Source organism: Lepisma saccharinum, chromosome 26 (genome assembly GCF_977018435.1).
Source record: "Lepisma saccharinum chromosome 26, izLepSacc3.1, whole genome shotgun sequence".
NCBI lineage: Eukaryota > Metazoa > Arthropoda > Insecta > Zygentoma > Lepismatidae > Lepisma > Lepisma saccharinum.
The window spans coordinates 32,542,077-32,549,217 of NC_139254.1; positions in this window are offsets into that span (position 1 = coordinate 32,542,077).

Below are 7,141 nucleotides of genomic sequence, written 5' to 3' on the forward strand. Positions count from 1 at the left end.
TGCTAACGAAGAAATATAATCTAACATAATATAAGTTACATGAAATTCATGCTTTATATTCGACTGAAGCTAATAGTGTATTATGCTACGCACACAAGTGTTTTTATTGTGTATTTGAACGAGTGCGAAGAGAAATATAAGCTTATTTGGATTTGTCAATATATATTATTAATAGTACAGGGAATATTTTCTGTACATACACTTTTATTCATTTATGATTGATTGCCTAAAAGTTATAAAGATATCATTTCAGAATTGCATTTTACTTATTGTTTATGTGTATATATGTTACATTTTTCCGTTAATAAAACTATCGTGTTTATATATTGAATTTGAATTTCCAACGCTACCTAATGACTTAGTCCATTCATGGCACTGCTATATATTGAGTCACCTAATCTTTTGTTAAGGAAGTCATAATAGTATTCACTTCCCTAACTCACTTTACGCCTATCAACCAAGCATCAACAGGTTAACACAGCACCTAACAATCTTAGCTGACGAGTTCCTACATACCACACTGCTTGTCGGCGATTTCACAGTTCCAAGAAAATATAACTAAATAAAAGTAATAAACATGACGGCAATATAATTCCATGCTTTGTGTGGTAGAACAAACAATATGAAAAGTGGAAATTTGTATTAACATATCATCATCCAAAGAGAGTGAAAATGTAGTATATCGAATTTGTCATTTTTTCTGCAGTAGAAAATATTCTGAAATAGAATATTTACAGGTGTAATATTTTGGAGCTTGCAACGACCACGAAAATCATAGAAAAACATTAATATTACTATGTATCGTGAATATTGGTATGAAGAGGAATATATTTTATATACGCGCTGTCATCTGTCGTCGCTCCCGCAAAATATTCTGTCTCACCTTCGTGATTGTGTTGGCCAATCGGGCACGTGACGTGTATTATCTGTGGTAATAAGTATATATGTTTCGTATTCTCCCTATTATGCGTTGCTTTTCTAACATTTTGGGGAAATCGCGATTGTATCTTGTGTAAAATCTACAGCAATTATTTTGCTCGTAGATCAATGCGTTTTACCCCTCCCTCGTCGTTGTTTGTTATTTAGCGTCGCATTTTTCCACTTTAAGGCTATTCGCGTCGATGCTATGAAAAATTGATGAAACAAAGAAAACTCTAACCGGGATTCGAACCCAGGACCCCTGAATTAACTAAACAATGGTATTTATCGTTGAAGAACATTTTTATGCACTTAAATAAAATAAATAATACAACCTTACGAGATATGTCCGAATTATTAGCAGAAAATAAAAGCAGGAATGGAAGGGTGGGGTGGGCGGATCATTGCGCTACCCAAAGTGTTCTAAAGGGCGCTCGAGCCATCTTGCAACATTTCCCAAATTGTCTTTTTCTCTTCATAACAATTGCTGCACAGTTTAACATGGGTGGCAATCTGCAGGATACAGCATACTTAATATCAGCAACTGTTTCTGGTGCCGTCACTGAATGTCCAGTATTATAGGGGGATCGGCTGTAATTTTTTCCCTTGTGTACCATATTCAATCGCAAGATGTAGACACTTGTGAACTACCAACGTAGAAAATTCCATTCATCTGTCTATGGACTCATAAAACGAAAGACAAATGCATTCACATTCTCTGCAATTGATATCAGTGGAGTTCCCAGAGAGGGGGAGATTTGATGCTGAAAATGCCAGGGAAACAAAAGACAGGATTCGAAGGTTTTGTCTCAGGAAATAAGAATAAAACATAAAACGTATTATTAAAAACTATTGATGGAACATTAGAGTTATTCATCTAACGAAACCATTACAAATCGGCTGGGGGCTTGTAGGTATGAAATGTACTGGAATAAAAGATATATACAAATATACATATATACATATAGCCAGTGCTTGTTTCCCAAACTTAAAATGTGATGTAATATATTAACAGGACTTTCATCACACAGTTTTTTTTATCTTATGGGTTTGAGTCCACCTGGGTTCAGTCTCTGGGTTTTCAGCCTGTGTATAGGACTGGTGGCAACCCACCATCCTGAGAAAATTGGGGACCTACAAATGAGTAGCGTAACCCAGTCTGGGAAATCCCCTATAACAGTTGAGGGTTCGATGTGCTGATCCCACGACATCCCTTTAATGGTTGAAGATCTCCACACCTCTAAGTAGGGTTGTGGGAGGCAAACTGGCAGTCAGGATATAGGTCAAGGCCCTTCCAGGGCTGTATAGCAGTGGATCTCAACCTTTTTCACTTCGGGGACGAACCTTGAAGGATATTTCACTTCATGGGACCCATAAGATGGGCACCAGCAGAATTACTTTGTAGGGGTGTGCACCCAGTTTATAATCATATATTTGCTAACATCGAAGTCCTCTTTCACAACAACACGCTCTGAATTTAAATTGTTAAAGCAAGATATCTAAGTAATTTAATGTAATAGGTTTTTAAGACCCAGTAAACAAAGTCTCGAGCTCAATTTCCCGACCCACCAAATGTCCCCTCAGAACCCAGGAGTGGGTCGCAGCCTATAGTTTGAGAAACGATGCTGTAGAACCATAGGTTATGTTATGCTGTACATAAAAGTAAATATTTTGGAATATTTTACACTATAGTTAATTTCTATCATAACTTACATTCAGTGTTCTGTAGATGAAATAATAGTTTGGAAAATATAACATAGAAACTAGTTCAGTGCCATCTTCCATGAGAGAATAGAATCAAACAATAGCTTGGTTTGATTTGGTGTTTTAAGTCCACGTTATGCACAGTAAGGCTAATCGGGACTGGACCTACAGTTTATAGTGGGATCCGAACCACTTGTGCCTCCACCAGGTATCGAACCCGGGACCCCTTGATTACAAGGCGGCGACGCTACCACTGCGCCATGGGGGAGGCCCTCAAACAATAGCTGTGAGTGACACAGTTCATTGGAGAAGTTATCAAACCGAATAATATCTGGAAATAAATTGTAATTGTTTTTATTTCCATAAGTCTATTTCTCTGTGAAAACTACTATGATGATGATAATGAATAGTAATGGGAAAATAGAGTAAGAAAAGGTCACGCCTTAAACAAGTTAACCTAGAATGCCTATATAGCAACCACTTCATCTCGAAGTTGTATAAAATGTCACATTTCTGGTTTGCATGAGAGTAATTTCAACCCATTTCTGAAAACGTGTGGATGTTTGTAAGATATATTATTAACAATCATTGCTTGCTTATTCATGTAGTATTTGTCAAACATCCCTAATTTGTCATCTAGAATGGGAGCAGGAATATGTCATACAAGCGAGTTTTGTTCGATATTACTGACTGGAACCATTCTACATATTGACTACAATTTCATCATATGGCATTACATATTTCATAGTTACACAAAAATCTGGGCCCGAAATACGAATGTCTTAGAATACAAATTTAAATGCAGTCATGGAGTATGCAGGATCAAGAATCATACTGATTGAAATTAATTATATACGAGACACCACTGAATGATCCTATTACTTATCCTGCACATACATATATTTAATACAGTATTGAACATGATGCAATTGATATATTGATCATAAATATTGCATGATTGAATTTTAGAGTTGAAAGAGTTGACTGACAAACAAGAAATGCCCAAATTTCAAGCTGATGACAAATAAACCAAGAGGTGACATATGCCACTCTCTGTGTGTAAGTTTTAATGTCGTCTTACCTTTCCAACATGCTGCGCAAATCCCCTGGTGGTCCCTTTACAAGCTTGGATTTGTAAACTCTCTCAAGGGACTCTTTACATCCCTTTTTTAACTTTAAAGCAAGGGATTGAGGTAAAGAGGATTCTTCCTTGTATACTTTGAAGGGTACAAAATGGTCATACATTCCGATGCATTCTAAAATTTGATCTCGTTCATTCATCCATTCATTTCAAACATCTTACTTGCTATTCCGAATGTAAATTATATTTTTAACATTAAATTTACATGGAATGTAGAATAAAATACTGAAATAAGTCTTAAAAATCCTAGATCAAATAATTTCCACTGGATTCAATGCTACCGTAATACTTTTAAACAGAACAGTAAAAGTTTAAAATCATATTTTAAATAATTTTAAAGTAACTTGCAGCATCCCATTTAAATTTCCTGCAAAATTTTCCACACAATAAAGGCATGAAAATAACCTCCAAAATTGTAAGATTGAATGAATTAAATCATATCACTACCTCTTTTTAAAATTTAGAAGAAAACAGTATATGCTAGCATCCCACCGGGGTAAATGTTGGTGAAGCAAGTGAGCAAAGTGAAGGCAGCATTGACGACATTCACAATCCACAATACAATGTACTTACGTGGTTCTACATCTGGAAATGCATGCACGAACTTGTTTCTTGCACTCCACATACTCTTTATTCTTTAAGTTTTGTGAATACCATCTTGTTGCCATAATTCTTTCCATCCATATCATAGCTGTAAGATAAAATAAATTATTTTTTAGATATAATTATACAACGTAATGCAACAAGATTGACATATTTTCCATTTTTTCGTCATTCAAAAAAGATATTTTCCATGGTGCATAGTCATTTGTGATCTAAGGAAAAGCTTGCCATCACAAAGAAATGATACTTAAAGGAATATCCAGTTACTGAATTATTGTTAGTCGCCTCCCCGATGGCGCAGTGGTAGCGTCGTCGCCTTGTAATCAAGGGGTCCCGGGTTCGATTCCCGGTGGAGGCACATGGTGATTCGGATCCCACTTAAAACTGTAGGTCCAGTCCCGATTAGCCTTACTGTGCATAAAGTGGACTTTAAACAACAAATCAATCCAATCCAAATTATTGTTAGTTTCTGTCGAATTGAGACCATACAACTATAGCCATGCATAAAATGAAAGAAAGTCTATTATATTGGGAGAAAATATTACCTGCTTGTAAAAATTTTATTTAATGTAAAATGTTCAATTTCTTCATATTTACTCAATTTTTACATTATTTCGCATTGTAAGTTACATTATTTGCTTGGAACCATAAAGTGTGGGACAATGCAAATACAAAAAAAGACTGTTATTGTAGAAGAGGTATATTGAACTAAATTTCCGAACCTACTCAGCAGTTATGTCCCACTGAACGTTACTACCTAAACTAACTTGTGCCAAAAAAGAAACAAGTTTGGCTAACAATAGCTCCTTCTAGTTCGCTGCACTTTTTCACTCTCCTTGCACTAAACTGTCTAGTTGGTTATACGGTGCACCACCAACTCGTGTACTTCGTCGATTTGATGTCAAGTAGTACATTTGGTGTCTGCATTATATTCTGGAGCGGTGTAGCATGTGGTGTATGATCACGTGGTGCATGCTTACTAATCAAATGAACGTTTCAAGCAGCAGACAGGATTTTTTTTTGAATTTTCTAAACTTGAACACCACTATGTCTAGTTCGTTGAAGAGCATTTCCTTGCACCAAGTGACACCGGGGTACACCTGCACTACACTGAGTGTCAACAAGTGTAGCGAACTAGACAAGGCTAATGTAACTTGGGTTCTACACCAAAGAGTTAAATGTAGTAAGATGCAACATGAATCTGAAGGAAATAAGGGAACTGTAAAAAAGGTAAAGTGTTCCCCTGTGCTTAGCACCACGCCATGAAGGCGTATAGGGGGTGCGGGTGTAAAGCTCCACACTTTCTTCATTCGGTCGTGAGTGGGGGTGATGTGATCAGCACCACGCCCCTGACTGCCTTTACCCCCCAGGGTTTCCCCCAGGTACCCATGTTATTCGATGCTGGGTGGGCGCCGGGGACGCTTCCAACGTTAGAAAAGTTCCCTAAAGCTGAATCGAATTCTATTCATGTAGGTATATAAGTACACATTGATGCACTTTAATGTAGATCACTGTATTTCCATCACTCTAATGCATATGTTTATGTTAGGTATAGGTTTGAGGGATTTTAGCATTATAATTATGCTCCTATGTGATTATGTTGTAACACTCCTTAGGTTTTAAGTGTGATATGTTTCATGGTCTAAATATTGGTAGGTTTCATCGCCTAAGTATTTTCAAACTTTCCATGATCTGTCAAACTTTATGTTTTCAATGTGGTGCTATTAGGAGCACGAGTAATCGCACAACATACGTTTCAATACATCATTAGTACTCAGACATTACAATTTTCTGCATATTTAACACGGACAAATTGTTTTTCTGAACTTTAAAATTATTTCAATCGTGATTTCCAGTATTCACGATGCCTTCCTTCTCCTGTGAAACTTGCAAATATCATTACATTACACAATCTGCACCATTACCCGTTCACACATAGACTGTGAACGATATTACGTGACGTCATTTATAAATAAAGTGACTACAAAATACTAAAGGCGAGGAATAAAATATAAAATCACGTCCAATTGATTACACTGTCCAACAAAATTCAAGTTTTTTTCTATTAAAAGAGAAGTTAGGGGTGATGCTCATTGAATTTGATGTGCTGATTTCAAATCTAATTACAGAATTTTTCCATCACCCATGAAATTTGAGTAACAGGGTACATACAAAATATCAGGTACATACAAATCTTATATAGCCTTATAGTGATACGATGCAATATTATTTACAATGGTATATCTAAAATGTTTTCGAACTTGATTTTCTGCTGTACTTTGCCTAAGGAACATTTCTTTTTAGTAAAAAAAGGTAAAGTGCTCCCCTGTGCATAGCACCACGCCATGAAGGCGTATAGGGGGTGTGGGGGTAACGCCCCACACTTTCGTGATCCTGCCGTGAGTGGGGGTGATGTGATCAGCATCACGCCCCTGACCGCCTTTACCCCCCAGGGTTTCCCCCAGGTAATATCCATGTTATTCGACGCTGGGTGGGTGCCGCGGCCGCTTCCATCGTTAGAAAAGTTCCCGGATTTGAACCGGCCGGGGACCGGGACCTTTAGCATGGTAGTCAGACGCGTTACCGACTGAGCCACCGCGGCCACCTTTTCTTTTTAGTGTCCAGCAATAATCTGCCAACATATTTGGAGTCTAATTTCCCTGGTAGGGCCTTTCCATTTCACCAATTTCCTGGTGGAAACGTTCTCCATGTTCATCGCTAATTGTCCCAAGGTTTTACGGGAAGAAATCGAGGTGGGGGTCTAAGAAGTGTATC